Below are 15,875 nucleotides of genomic sequence, written 5' to 3' on the forward strand. Positions count from 1 at the left end.
GTCTCTGTCACAACTTCCCAGATCTCTGTCACAGCTACACAACTGTACTATTATAGCATGGAAGAAACCATAGACAATACATAAATGAATTAGGTGGCTGTGTTCCAGTAAAAGTTTATTTATAAAAATAGGTGGTCAGCCTGTAATTCGCTTATCCTTGTTCTACAGCATTAGTTTTTCAGAATGTGTTCTACAGATCACTAGGTTCTGTGAAGGTGTGTAAAGGGTATGGCGGCCAGGACTAGTATTGGTATAACAGTCTACCTTTACCACCACCCCATCTGGAACTCTGCTTGTATGGATTTTTATATATTGGGTTTCAAATGAGATTTTATTTAAAAACAGGATTCTCTTGTTTAGAATAAAAAAATGTTGAAGTTCATGGGTGTATAACATTCCTAGTCTTTATAGCAGTGACTCCTATTATTGCTTTGTGTGAGGCACCATGCACTTATGTATTTATACTTACCCTTATCCCGTCTGATCTTTGCAGCAACCTTAAAATTACATTCTGTCATCACCAAAGAGAAGTAAGTAACTTTGTCAAAATCTCTAAGCTAGTAAATTGGATTGCTTGACTTTTTATTACTGAAGACAGGAGTTCTCTGTATGTCCTGAATACTAGTCATTTGTCAAATATATGTTGTACAGATAATTTCTTGTAGTCTGTGACTGCCTGTTTTCCTAATGGTGTCTTGATGAGCAGAAGTTTTAAGATGAAGTTTAATTTATTATTTTTTTTCCTTTATAGTTGCTATTTTCTCTTTAGGTTTATAATGCATCTTGAATTGATTTTTTTGGAAGGTGTGAGGTAAGGGTTGAGGTTTATTTCTTCCATATGGATATCTAGTTATTCCAGCACCATTTATAGAAAAAAATTCTCTTTCTCAATGGATTACTTTGGTGCCTTTGCAGAAAAATTAAATGACTATATATAGGTCATGGTTCTCTGTTATAGTTCCTTGATCTGTTTATCTTTATGCCATTGATGCAAATATCTTAATTACAGTAGCTTCATAGTAAGTCTTGAAATCAGGTAGCAAAAATTCCCTTTGTTCTTTTTTAAGATTGCTGGATATTATAGTCTTGCATTTCTGTATAAATTTTGCAGTCAACTTATTAAGTATATTCTATAGTTTTCAACTTTATCTCTGTTAATATTTTTCTTGAAGTATATTTTATCTGATAGAACAATTAAACATAGTTTTAGCCATTTCAGCTCTTTTACATCACTGTTTGCCTAGTATATCTTTTTCCATTCATTTACTTTGAACATACTTGTATTTGTATTTATGTATTTATTTTATTTATTTTTACATTTGTTTTAATGTTTATTTTTGAGAGAGCATGAGCATGAGCGGGGGAGGAGCAGAGGGAGAGGGGGACAAAGGATCTGAAGTGGGCTCTGCAATGACAGCAGAGAGCCCAATGCGGGGCTTGAACCCACAACAGTGAGATAATGACCTGAGCTGAAGTCAGACCCTTAACCAACTGAGCTGCCCAGGTGCCCCTGTATTTTTATTTTTTAAACGAGTCTTCTTGTAGACAGCATACTGTTAGGTCATGCTTTTTATCCATTCTGACAATCTCTATTATTTTTTTTCATTCCCCCCCCATCTCTAATATTTAATTGGAAAATTTAGTTAGTTGACATTTAAAATTTAATCATTGATGTGGTTAGATTTAGGTCTACCATTTTATTGTTTTGCTGTTGTTTTTTGGTTTATCTCTTTTGTTTTTATCCTGTTTTTTTTTTCTTTCCTATCTTTTGATTATTTGAATATGTTAATAGAATTTTTTTTTAAAGCTATACCTCTTTGTATTTTTAGTGGCTGCTCTGGCTTTTCACAGTCTACTTAGAGTTAATACCACTTAACAAAAAAGTAGAAATCTTGTAACTGTATAGGTTCATTTACTATTCTTCCTTTTTTTAAATGCTATAGTTGTCAAATGTCACATGTATATATTTATGTATTATAGGCCTCATAAAACAATGCCAAAGGTTTTGCTTTAAACAGCCCTGTATATTTAAAAGCAATTAAGAGAAAATAGACTTTTGTATTTATCAGATGTTAATCATTTCCGATATTCTTCTCTTCTTCCTGATTATCTGAGTCTATAGTATATCATCACCTTCAGCTTCAAGAATTGTCTTTAGTATTTCTTATAGTGTAGGTCTAATTGTAACCAACTTACTTTAGCATGTTATTATCTGAATGTCTTGATTTCACCATCATTCTTGAAGGATATTTTTTCTGAATATAGAATTTGGGCTGATAGGTGTCCCCCCACCCCGCCAGCATTTCTGTTTAAAATTTTTCTTAATGTTTATTTATTTTTGAGACAGAGCATGGGAGGAGCAGAGAGAGAGGGAGACACAGAATCTGAAGCAGGCTCCAGGCTCTGAGCTGTCAGCACAGAGCCCAATGTGGGGCTCGAACCCACAAACCTTGAGATCATGACATGAGCCAAAGTCGGATGCTCAACCGACTGAACCACCCAGGACTTTTAAAAAAACATTTTATTTATTTATTTGAGAGAGAGAGAGTGTGCTCAGGTACATGATCAGAGGGGAGAGAGAGAATCTTAAGCAGGCTCCATGCTCAGCACAGAGCCTGATGCGGGGCTTGATCTCACAACCTTGGGATCATGACCTGAGCAGAAATTAAGAGTCAGACACTTAACTGACTGAACCACCCAGGCACCTCTCCCCCAGCACTTTAAAGATTTTATTCCACTTTCTTCTGGCCTCAGTAATCTGTGATCATTCAAGTTGTACCCTTGTAAATTGAAAACATTACATTTGCCTCATCCTCTTTATATGTTAAGTAATCTTGAATTTTATCTTACATATTGTGAATGTTATATTGTGGATATTCTAGAGTCTATTTTATTTCTCAAAGTATTATTTGTTTCATTAGTTAACTGGGTTGGAATCAAACTGCACATTCTTATTTAGGGAGGCAGTTCAAATCTTAATTTAGTTCTTTTATCCTTAACTGGAGTTTCTGTATAGTACATGAGTAGTTCTGGAGTCATAGACCTGGGCAGAGTTTATTCACAGACTGTGGGTCTTCTCTTTTCTGGTTTTTCCTCTCAGAATATTCCTCAGTTTGGATTTGTCTGATGTTTTCTTGTGATTAGATTTAGGTTTAACATTTGTGGCAAGAATATAACAAAGGGAATGTTGTATTCTTCTAAATGCATCATGTCTTAGTCAGTTTGGGCTGCTCTAACAAAGTACCACAGACTGGGTAGCTTATAGACAACAGAAATTTATTTGTCACGGTTCTGTAAGCTAGAAGTCTGAGATCAGGGTGCTGGCATGGTTTGCATTTTGGTGAGAGCCTTATTCTGAGTTGCAGCCTGCTGACTTTTTGTTATGTCTCACGTGATGGAAGGAGAGAGCTCTGGTTTCGTCAGGCCCTTAGAATGGCACTAATCCCATTCATGAAGCCTCCACTCTCATGAGCTAATTACCACCCAAGGGCTAGGATTTCAACATATGAATTATTGGGGGACACAAACATTCAGTCCATAGGATATCACATGAAGGGGCAAATGATTATCAGTTTGTACTATTGGCATTGTTAAATTTGATTTTCTGTCTAAGGTGGTGTCTACCAAATTTCCTTTTGTAAAGGTACCCTTCCCTTTTTTTTTGTGGTCAGTATGTCATCTATGGGGTAATACTTTGAGGCTATGTGAATATCCTGTTCCCAAGTAGGCATTTACCCATGGTTTTAGCATCAGTTGGTGATTCTTGCTTAAATTAATTATTACTACAGCAGTAAGTGGTGATTTTTTTCTTTTCTTCCATTCTTCTACATTGATTAGCTGACATTCTTCTGTAAAGAGAAATTTTCTCTCCTTATCCCTTGTTAGTATTTTTTTTTAATGTGGAATGAACTCATGGATTCATTGTTTGTTTGTTTAAGATTTTTTATTTTTAAGTAATCTCTACACCTGTTGTGGGGCTTGAACTCACACCCCCAAGATCAAGAGTCACACACTTCTCTGACTGAAGCCAGCCAGGTGCCCCTGATTCATTTTTAAAATTTAATGTGTTGTAATTCATTCTTCCCAGTAATTTTGTTGTTCAAATTGTTCCAAATTTGGCCAATGGAAATCCCTTCAGGTTTTCTTCTGTAACCTCTGGGAATGTGCCCATCAATTTTTTGAGCACTGTCTTTTTACTATAAGAGAGTATGGGGTTACCATGACTTTTCCTGTTCACCCCTGGAATTTGCCATTTATCTAAGGGCTCTGCTCCTAATCATTAGGCTGTTTGGCCTTCTGACAATTTTTATTTTTAAGCATTATATATTTATTGTAGAAGGTTTTAGGAAAATTTATTCAGAAAAAATTCATCCATGACCCAGCCCAATCCAAACCACTGCTATAGCTTGATATGTATCATATATCCTTTTTTTTTTTTTTAACATAGCTTTTGCCAGCAGGTCTTATGTTAAGCCTATTTTTTATTTTCATTGTTTAACCGTATAATGAATCTGTTTTCTAGCTTCAGCAGTTATCAATATGACAAATCTTTTTTCACTTATAATACACCTCCTATCCACCCCCAACCAGGTTTTGGGGAGGCAGTTTTCAGGTATAACATATTGTCTATACATACTTTAATATGTATCTCTAAAAGATAAAGGCTATTAAAAAAAAATACAGACACTGGGGGCACCTGGGTGGTTCAGTTGGTTGAGTGTCCTACTTTGGCTCAGGTCATGATCTTACAGCTCATGAGTTTGAGCCCCACATCGGGCTCTGTGCTGACAGCTCAGAGCCTGGAGCCTACTTTGGATTCTGTGTCTCCCGTCTCTCTCTGCCCCTCCCCCGCTGGTTCTCTCTCTCTCTCTCTCTCTCTGTCTCTGTCTCTCTGACTCTGTCTCTCTCTCTCTCAAAACTAAACATTAAGGGGTGCCTCATGGTTCAGTTAGTTAAGCATCTGACTTTGGCTTAGGTCATGATCTTAAGGTTCCTGGGTTCTAGCCCCATGTCGGGCTCTATGCTGACAGCTTGGAGCCTGGAGCCTTATTTGGATTCTGTGTCTCTCCCTCTCTGTGCCTCCCCACTGCTTATGCTCTGTGTCTCTCTCAAAAATAAATAAACGTTAAGAAAAATAAACATTAAAATAAATAAATAAATAATATAGACACAGTACCATTATTATATCAGTCAGCATCTCTCTTTCCCTAATTACCTCATAATTTTTTTAAATGGCTTGTTCAAATCAGGATCCAAACAAGTTGCACACATTTACATTTGGTTGATGTCATTCAAGTCTCTTTTAATCTCAGTTATCCGCCTATCTCTATTTTCTTGACAGTTTATTTGTTAAAGAGACTGGCTTTTTGTCTTTCAGTATTCCTTTTGTGGATTTTGCTGATTGTGTCCCTGTTCTTTTTTTTTTTAATGTTTATTTATTTATAATTTTTTTTAATGTTTATTCATTTCCTGAGAGAGGGAGAGAGCGTGAGCGAGTGCAATCAGGGGAGGGGCAGAGAGACAGAGAGAGACACAGGCTCCAGGCTTTGAGCTGTTGGCACAGAGCCCCACACGGGGCTTAACCGACTGAGCAGCCCAGGTGCCCCTAATGTTTGTTTATTTTTGAGAGAGAGAGAGAGAGAGAAAGAGCATGAACAGAGGAGGGGCAGAGAGAGGGAGACAGAGGATCCCAAGCAGGCTCCATGCTGACAGCATTGAGCCTGACGGCAGGACCCAAACCCACAAACCACGAGATCATGACCTGAGCTGAAGTCAAACGCCCAACTGACTGAGCCATACAGGCACCCCTTCCTGTTCTATCTTTAACATGTTATTCTGTTCTAGACAATAATTTCTGGAAACTTAATAGTTAGATTTGAGGTTTTATCAGGTTCAGTTTGTGGGGTTTTTTTGTTGTTTTTTTTAAAGAGTGCTTTATAAGTGGTATTGTATATTTCATATTGCATCAGTTTGGGAGGCACATACTATCTGATTATCTTACTTTTATGATTCAGTTGATCAGTAGGATCAGCCTAATCCATTCATTAGAAAGCCTCTAGCTTTCAACTGATGGTCATTGATGACCATTGCCTGATCTGTTATTTCATCAGGGGTGTCTCCTAATATTTATTTAAACAGTTTTTTTTTTTAAGTTATAAAGTGGTATATATGCTCACTGAAAAAAAAAATGGCAACATGGAAAAATAATTACTCCCCCTTCCCGCTTTACATTTAATGTTTTGGTATATTTCTTTTCCGTCTTTTTTTTTTTTTTTTAATTCCTGCATAGTATTTCATCTTGTGTTTGAACATTAGGTTGTTTAAATTTTTCATTGTTATAAATAATGCTTTGATAAGATATCTTTGTCTTATGATCTTGTTTAAAATCAGATGATTTCTTCAGAATAGATTGCCAAGGTATAATTCATGGGTCAGTAGATATGAATTATTTTACAATCCTAGATATATATTGTCAAATTGCTTAAATAAAAATTCTAGCTGTTAAAGAAAAAATTGAACTATAAATATTATACCCAAGTGCTAGTAGGAACTAGACAAGTGACTGTTTTTCTAAGACCTCTAAGTTATTCAGTACCTCATAGATTGAGAAATTTTGCTCATAGAAATATAGTGGTGGTAGACCCTTTATTTCTGTATCTTAAGTAGGATTGTGTGGCTTATGGATTTTCCTCAGTATTTACTCTTGCCTTTAGCTTCAGGGTGGGGGGTCACTGCTAAGAATATTTTTATATGAGTACTTTTGTCTTTATATGGATAGGTATTATGCAAGCCATGCTGACACTTCAGATGCAGGGGGTAACTATAGCAGTATTGAAGGTTAGGGTCAATAGCTCAACATTAAGTGTACTTCTTGAAAGCAAGCTTGTCTCTAAACTGGAAAGGAAATTGCTGCAACTTGAATAGGGACAGGGGGCCTCTGTGGCTTCTCTGAAGCAAAGAAGACAGTTTGGTATTGTGGTACTGGCTTTGGAGTCTAACAGACTTGGAATCATATCCAACACCAGGTATTTACAGAATTGAGGTCTCTGAGTCTTTATTTTGCTCATCTGTAAATAGGACTCAGTGATGCCTGCCTGTTTTAGGTTTTTTTATACTTAGGAAGTGTTAACATAATCATTAGGGTTTTTGAGTTAGATGCTATCTGTAGTAGAATAAAATTATCAAGTCTAGAACCTGAGAAGACAACAAGAATTTATTTATTGATTGGACTGAGGTAGATAGGGCTTTTCTGCTTCAAGTGTTATTTTGGGTCAGGCCTAAGAGACCTTTTCATCTAAGTTATAAAGATATGCTATTGTTCTTAAAGCCAAGAAAATACTCTGGCAAACTTGTGAATAAGAAACTATCTTGCCAAATGAATTCATTAAATATATGTTTATATTGAGTGTCAATTTTATGCCAGGAATGTGGAATGCTGAAGTGATTAAGAGACAATCTGTTGGGGGAGACAAGTAGGTAAGGCAGTAATTAGAGTGTTGTGTGAGAAGTGCTGTGATAGATATGCACATAGAGTCCTGTTTGAGTGTAGAGATTGGGGCCTTCTTGGGTCAGGGAAGGCTTCCTGGGTACTGCCACTGGTAATACTGGGCCTGAGTTATTCTTAGAGCAGTATGGAAGATAGATTGGAGAGACTGAGGCTAGAAACAGGGAGACAAGTAGTAAAGGAGAGTCAGTGGAAGTGGACAGATTTGAGAATCTTTTCGTGAGGGAATCAATCAAGCTTTTTTGTGACCAGGGATCAGGATGAGAGAAGGCAACTTTGATTTAGGTTTCTGGCTAAGCCCACTGTAGGATGCTCAACTTAGAGAGCCCCCTGAGTAATTCAGAAGTATTGTTTATACTATATTATTTATGTTCCTTTACTGACAACCCCAGTTAATAATTTATATAGCACCTATTATAACCAGGTACTGTTATACAAGCTGAGAATATACCACTGAACAGAAAAGAAGTCTGTGCGCTCATGAAGCTTACATTCTCATGGAAAAAACAGATAATAAGTAAGGCTTAAGAAAAATAAAGCAAAAACCAGGGTATAGCGAATGCCCAGGACAGGGAAGGTGGTAGGAGGCCATGGGGAGCTCTTAAATGAAAAGATCAAGGAAGACTTCTTGAGGTGATTTTTGAATAGAGTCATCTAGGTAAAGGGAATAACTATAAATGCCCTAAAACAAGAGTGTGCTTGGCATGTTTCTATAGCATCAGGGAAGCCACAACGAGTGTAGTGGGATGAACAACAGGGGAAAAGAGAGGAAAGATCAGATCAGTGACCAGATCATCTGGGGTTTTGTACTTCATTCTAAATATGATGAAATGCCATGGAACAGTTGAGAGCAAGGGAGTGATATAATCCAACTCTGGCTACTGTGTGAAATATAGTCTGTAAAGGGCCAGGGGCAAAAGTAGATGTGAACAGACTAAGGAGGAGGCTTTTGCAGTATTCCAGGCAGAGTCTAATGTGATAGTAGATGATAGTGATAGTTGTAAGGTAAACAAGTTGCCAAATTTGGGATGTATATTGAAGGTTGATCCTACAGTATTTGTTGGAATCTGAGGGAAGGAGAAAACAGGTGACACCAAGTTTTGTCCTAAAGCAGCTGGGTTAATGACTCCATTTTTTGAGTTCGGGAAATACAAGGGATCCAGAATAGCCAAAACAGCCCTGAAAAAGAACAAAGTTGAGGGTTCATACTTCTAATTATATAACTTACCAATTGAGACCATATGGCACTGGCATAAAGAGATTAGATAGATAGATAGATAGATAGATAGATAGATAGATAGATAGAAAGAAAGAATAGAATTGAGAGTCCAGAATTAAAACCATACATTTATAGCTAACGAGGTTTTGACAAGGCTGTCAGGATAGTTCAATAGGGGTAAAATAGTCTATTCAACAAATGGTACTAAGACAACTTAATATCCATATGCAGAAGAAAAAGTTTGACCCCTACTTCACACTGTATACAAAAAAATATATCAAAGATCTAAATGTAAGTACTAAAACTCTTAGGGGTAAATCTTATGACCTTAGATTTGGCAATGGATTCTTAGATCTGACACCAAAAGTATAAGCAATACAAGACAAAAATAGATAAATTAGATTACATCAAAATTTAAAACTGTTGTGTATCAGACTATTTTAAGTGGCCTAATATACTGGTAAATAACAGTTGCTGTAGGGGGCAAACGACAGAAAAAAATTTTGAGGAAATGATGGCTGAGAAAATTCCAAAGTTGATGACAACTATAAATCTGTAGATCCAATAAGTTCTATGAAGCACAGGAAGAAGAAATATCATCATAAACTTTAAAAAGCACATCATGGGGCGCCTGGGTGGCTCAGTCGGTTAAGCAGCCGACTTCGGCTCAGGTCATGATCTTGCGGTACGTGAGTTCGAGCCCCACGTCGGGCTCTGTGCTGACAGCTCAGAGCCTGGAGCCTGTTTCAGATTCTGTGTCTCCCTCTCTCTGACCCTCCCCCATTCATGCTTTGTCTCTCTGTCTCAAAAATAAACGTCAAAAAAAAAAAAAAAGCACATCATAATTGGTGCGCCTGGGTGTCTCTGTCAGTTGAGTGTCGGATTCTTGATTTTGGCTCAGGTCATGAGCCCAGGTTGTGGAATCAAGCCCTGCATCGGGCTCCATGCTAAGTGCGGAGCCTGCTTGGGATATTCTCTCTCAATCAATCAATCTCTGTCTCTGTCTCTGTCTGTCTGTCTGTCTCTCTCTCTCCCTCTCCTCCATTTGTTCACTCTCTCACCCTCAAAAAAAAAATAACACATCATAATCAAATTGCTTAAAACTAGAGATAAAGAAGAAGTGGGGCGGGTTGGGGGGTGGGGTGGTGCCTGGCTGGCTGAGTCAGTAGAACATGCAGCTCTTGATCTCAAGGTCATGAGTTCTAGCCCCACGTTGGGCATAGAGTTTACTTAAAACAAACAAACAAACAAACAAAACCCAGAGATAAAGAAAAAAACCTTATAACCTTCCAGAGAAAAAAGATACATTACATGCAGATAGAAAACATAAGAATTAATCAGATTTCTTGTTGGAAACAACACAATCAAGAAGACATTGGGGCAAAATCTTTCAAAATACTGAAAGAAAAAGATTAGTATCTGTATCTAGCAGAATCTAAATTTCTGTACCCAGCAGAATATTTCAAAAACGAGGGCTACCAAATATAATAAAGTATCTTGGGTTGGATCCTAGAATTTAAAAAAGGGAGGTCATAATGGAAAAACTGGTGAAATTTGAATGAAGTCTAGAGTTCAGTTAATAGCTATGTACCAGTGTAAATGTTTTAGTTCTGACAAACGTACCATGGTTACATAAGGTGTTAACATTAGGAGAAAGTAAGCAAACGTTATAAAGAAATCTCTGCACTATCTTTCCAACACTTTAAAAATCTAAATTATTCCAAACTAAAAATGTTATTAAAAATTTAAAAGATGAAATAGAGACTTTTCAGATATACTAACACTGAAAGAATTCATCACCAGAGACCTACTCATAAGATAAAGTCCTTGAGGCAGCAGGAACACTGCAATGGACAAGATTGTGTCATCACCCCTCATGGGACTGAGGAGCTGAATTTTAAATTATGTTTAATTCTAATTAAGATTTAAATTTAAATAGCCACATGTCTCAGAAAATGTAGATAATTCTAATGATGCGTTTTTGTTGGGACTAGTCTTTTGGGAGAGGCTGACAACATTGAGACAGGCAACATGCAGGTATAACAAGCCTTCCCTTCTTGTACCTTCCACTGAGGAAGTGCTGGGTTGGAGGATGGCTGGTCTTAGCAGGACCATACACAGTTCTGTGGCCTTCCATTTTTTTCTACTGAGATGGTTTTGAGTTTGAAGGAGACATACTGATTAGACTGTTACTCTGCCAAGTCTCTCTTCTTTGTATGTATAATTTCCACTCTCCTCAAGGGACCATCTTCATTATTTACAGTTTCAGGCCACATGTTTTTATTGTTGATTGCGTGTCTTCTGTGCATTGTGGAAACAAATGTTTATATGATATTGATAATTGTTCTTTAATACTTTAATTATTTACTTTACCATTTTGTTTGTATAAATTAGTATGAGAACTAAAGATTAAGACTTAAATTATAGATAAGCTGGGTCGTGGGGGTGGCTCAGTTGGTTAAGCGTCTGACTTCAGTGGGTTCAAGCCCTGCGTCGGGCTCCGTGCTGACAGTTTGGAGTCTGGAGTCTGCTTCAGGTTCTGTGTCTCCCTCTCTCTCTGCCCCTCCCCCGTTCACATTCTGTCTCTCTCTCAAAAAATAAACATTCAAAGACAATTAGAAAAAATAATAGATAAGCTATTTGGCACTTATTCTAAGGGTAGTCTTAAATCTTTGGATAAAGCTAAGAAATCTGGAAGGATAATGGAATCATATAATAATAGCAACAAATGTTTGCTGAGGGCTTTCTGTGGGCTGGACACTCAACAATTTATTTGGATTAAATTAAATCCAAATTATTTGGATTATCTGATATGATCTTTACCAAAACCTCAGAGGATAGGTGCTATTATCTCTTTTTGTAGGTAATTCTACTGATACTCAGGTTAAGTAACTTGCCATAGACAACACAGCTGGTAGAATCCCAACTTGGACAACTCTAAAGTCAATGCACTTTATTCTGCTGGGTGTTACAGCTTCTTTTGTATATTAACAGTGCCAAGCCAAGTCCCAAGCACAGCTCCTTAGGATGTTTTCCATTCAGTTCTGTAAAGGCCTGAGTTAATGGTCATAGGTTTATAAGTGGCTCTGTCAGGTCTCAGTGATATCCCTTCTTTCTGTTTTGCTTACCTGGCCCTGGTAGTTGCTTTCCTGGTAGTTATCTGTCCTCAGATTCCATTGTTCCCTTTTGAAATCTTTGACCGTTGTCACCAGTAGTTAGGTTTTTGGACTTAAGTTTAATACTGAAATTTCTTCCGATAGCTATTTGAAATGGCTGTCTTGGCCCTCAGAAACCAAAGTAGGAGGCTCTTTTAGAGCAACATATTCCTTCATGCTTCTTTGTAAGGGCTATAGGTTTCTAAGACAAAATACAGCTGCAGGGTCAGTCCAGTTTACTCTGATCATAACATTTAATAATAAAATTAGCATATGATTTACAGCTGTCTGCCTAGTCTCTCCCCTCAAATTCTTTTCCACTCATTTACCACTTACAACTTTTTATCTTCCCTTCCGTTCCCTCTTATTTCTCAGGAAAGGCAGCCTACTCTTGTAGAACAACATATGCATCTTTATTTATTTAATTTTTTAAGATTTTATTTTTAAGTAATCTCTACACCCAGCATGGGGCTCAAAACTACAACCCTGAGATCAAGAGTCAAACACTCCACTGACTGAGCTAGCCAGAAACCCCAACATAAGCTTCTTTACAGTTAGAGTTAGACTTGTATTGCGTTCCTGGTGCCATGTTTCTTTTGTTGTTGTTTTAGCTTTGTGATATTGATCAAGTTATTTAATATTTCATCATCTGTAAAAATACAGGTAATCATATATGCCTTGCAGGATTATTGTAAAGAATTAGAGATGATGTTTATAAAGTCCCTGGCACAGAGAAGGTCCTCATAAAACAAGAACTTTTTTGAATCCATTGCTATGATTTAATTTGGCAAATATTTATTAGCACCTAATCAATGTTGGACTCTACTGAGGATTCTGAAGAAACAACAAAACCTAGAATCTCTAAATTCAGAAAGTTATATAGTGTAGGAGACTGACATATAAACAAATAACAACAGAAAGGCGCTAAGTACAATAGAGGTATATATAAAGTGCTAGAAGCAATTAATTATTTTTCCAGCTTTGCCTGTGGAGTGCTTTCCAAGTATTTCTTTTGGAAAAATACTTGGTAGTCAAGATGGGGGACAAATAGAAAGAGAAAAAAAAAAACAACCCTTAAAGGTTTCTGTAATCTGTGAGGTGCCAACCTTTTGAGAATTGATTTCAGCAAGACACTTGATAAAATCTCTCATGAAGTCCTTGTACATAAGATGGAGAAATGTGGGATGGCTGATAGAATAGGATTTGAAGATGGTTTTACAACTGTGTCTGGGATGTTTTCTCCTACAGTACTTTCTGTTTACTTATAAAATCTCTGGGTTGGAAGGAACCTTAGAAATAGATATATAGTATACTCTAACTTGTACCTAACACCTCTCTACTGTCTCTTTTCTCTTCCCTTTTAATTTTTAATTCAACAGTACAGAAAAGTATATAGTACAAAATATGCCTCTCTCTCCAATTCCATTCCCCAAATGTCCCTGACATCCTCCCCAGAGACAAACGCTATTAATAGTTGCTTGTGTATATGATCTTCTTTTATTATGCGTATCTTTTTACACCTTGTATTGTAATTATTTGAGTGTATATGCTGTCTCCCTTAGTAAGTTGTAAGCTCCTTAAGAGCAAGGACCCTACCACATGATTTCCTATATCTCTCCAAAAGTACTTGTACATTGAAGGTTCTCAATAAATATCTGCTTGATTAAGTATTTAAATGAAATTTGGACCAGGGAGAAGAGAGGCTTCTTTAGTAAAATGCCACAGTTTTCTGTCCTTGGCCATATCATTTATAACTTGGATGGAGATGTAGAAAGCATGGTTGTCATGCTTGTCATGCAGATGACACAAATATGGAAAAGAGAGCTGATAACATCAGATGACAGAATTAAGACTGCAGATGATCCCAACAGACTAAAATGTTCAGCTGATTAAAAACAACAACAACAACAACAACAACAACAACAACAACAACAACAACCAGGGATAAATATAAAGTCCTGTGTTTAAGGGGGGGAAATAACCAATAGCTTAGTTGTTTTATACCCAATACCCAAGTATAGAATTAGGAGACTTGTCTTGATGATAATTTATTTGAAGATGATTTGGGAGGGTAGGGGATGGATCTTAGTTGCCTTTAAGCTCACTTTAAGCTTAATTTAAGATTGTCAATAAAGCAAATACAGCTTTGGCTGAATTAGTGGAATATGAGTCTAAGTGGGTTAGTTTGTGGTTCTTGTGTTCTCTCTACTAGTCAGACTGCTTATTGAGTATTAGGTCCATTTTGGGGTGCCACACATTTAAAGGGAGCCTGACAAATTGAGGTGTATATAAAGGAGGTTAACTAGGAATATAAAACTTGGGTATAAGAATCAGACTGGTATAGATCTCTCCTGGGTTCTGTCACTTAGCAATTGTGATAGCTTGGCAAAGTCATTTCCTCTGAGTTTGTTTCCATACCTTTAAAGTAGGGCAGAATAATAATACCAATCTGGAGGATTATTATAAGGATTAGAGCTAACCAATGCAATCAAAATTTTCTGCGGTCATTAGAAATTAGATTAATGACTAAGTATAGTCCCTGCTTTGAAGGAGGTTACATTTCAGTGGAGCAGACAACTGAGTAAATCCAAGATTGTAATGTAGCTTGTTAAGTTTTCAGAGAATTGACTTACATAAAAGGGGGTAGGCTTATTCATAGAGCCCCCGGTAAATACAAATTGAGTCGGATTGTTGTGTAGCAGTAGAATGAGTTTCCTTAGGAGAAAGTGAATTCCCCTCAGTGAATGGATATAATCAAGTTGAGACTAGGTGATTATTTGTTGGGGATGCTTGCAAGGCATTTTTTATGAGTAGAAGGTTGGACTAGAAGGGTTGGAAGACTCTGGCCACCAGGGGCCAAATCTAGCCAGACATCTGTTTTTGTAGATACAGTTTTACTGGAGCATACCACACCCAGTTATTTATGGGTTGTTGATGGCTGCCTTCCTGCACCGTGCAGAGTTGAGTAGTGTGACAGAGACCATATGGCCTGCCAAGCCTAAAGTATTTACTGTTTGGCCTTTTAGAGAAGTTTGTTGACTCCTGGACTAGATCAACGCTTCACAACCTAAATTATTTTGTGAACTGCTAACCTTCCTAAATTCTCTGACATGGGGATTTCAAGTCAAGAGGGAGGAAGGCAAAATTTGAAGTTAGATGGTTATAGTTTTTCTTGTTGGCAAGGAATGAAGACTGCAAAATAGTTGATTAACCTCTAAGACCTTTTAAGAGACTGTGATTTTATAAACAGATGCTTTGGGTGTGAGACAAAGTATTATTTATATGCCACCTGGGCTAAAGCTATCTGTACCCACTAGAACTGGGAAGTGGTCCTAGTGTAGTGGGAAAAACTGGTTGTGTTCACCATTGTGAGTTTGTTTCCTCACTTGTAATTGGAACACTTTCTATACTAAAGATTGGAACTAATGTGTGTACTCAGATAGATGTAGCTATCGTTAATATATTCCATAGACTACCTGATTGGAGTGTATGTCACACCAGATAGAATTTTGGTTGGTAAAGTATAAATCCCTCCCTTGAGTGCTGCTAGTTGGGGTACTACACAAAACCCTTTCCTTGTGTTGACTAGATTTTTATTTATTTATTATTATTATTATTAATTTATTAATTTATTTTAGAGACAGAGAGAGAGAGTGCCCATGTGCAGGTAGGGGTGGGGCAGAGGGAGAGAGAGAGAGAGAGAGAGAGAGAATATCTTAAGCAGGCTCCACACCCAGCATACAGCCCTGCCACAGGACTCTATCTCATGACGCTGAGATCATGACTTGAGCTGAAATCAAGAGTTGGATGCTTAGCCGATTGAGCTACCCAGGCATCCCTGGACTAGATCTTTAGATTTCATGGCAAATAGGGAATAAATCGATCTTATTAGCAAATATAGGAATATCTTGTGGCTGGCAGCTTCAGTTCATACATTACAGGTGTTACTCTCTTTGCTAGAAAAGGCAGAGATTTTGCAGACACAGTGCACTTCTCC

General features: G+C 37.2%; 1 protein-coding gene and 1 long non-coding RNA gene across 5 annotated transcripts in view; one reads left to right on the forward strand and one right to left on the reverse strand.

The window, feature by feature from the left end:
- Positions 1–15,875, forward strand: part of UIMC1 (ubiquitin interaction motif containing 1) — a 116,984-nt gene that overhangs the window by 95,078 nt on the left and 6,031 nt on the right. The gene's annotated exons all lie outside the window — the stretch shown is intronic.
- The window catches only part of LOC109502784, a 59,566-nt gene that overhangs the window by 22,290 nt on the left and 21,401 nt on the right, over positions 1–15,875 (reverse strand). The window lies entirely within an intron of this gene.

The sequence above is a fragment of the Felis catus genome, chromosome A1 (assembly GCF_018350175.1).
Source record: "Felis catus isolate Fca126 chromosome A1, F.catus_Fca126_mat1.0, whole genome shotgun sequence".
Taxonomy (NCBI): Eukaryota; Metazoa; Chordata; class Mammalia; order Carnivora; family Felidae; genus Felis; species Felis catus.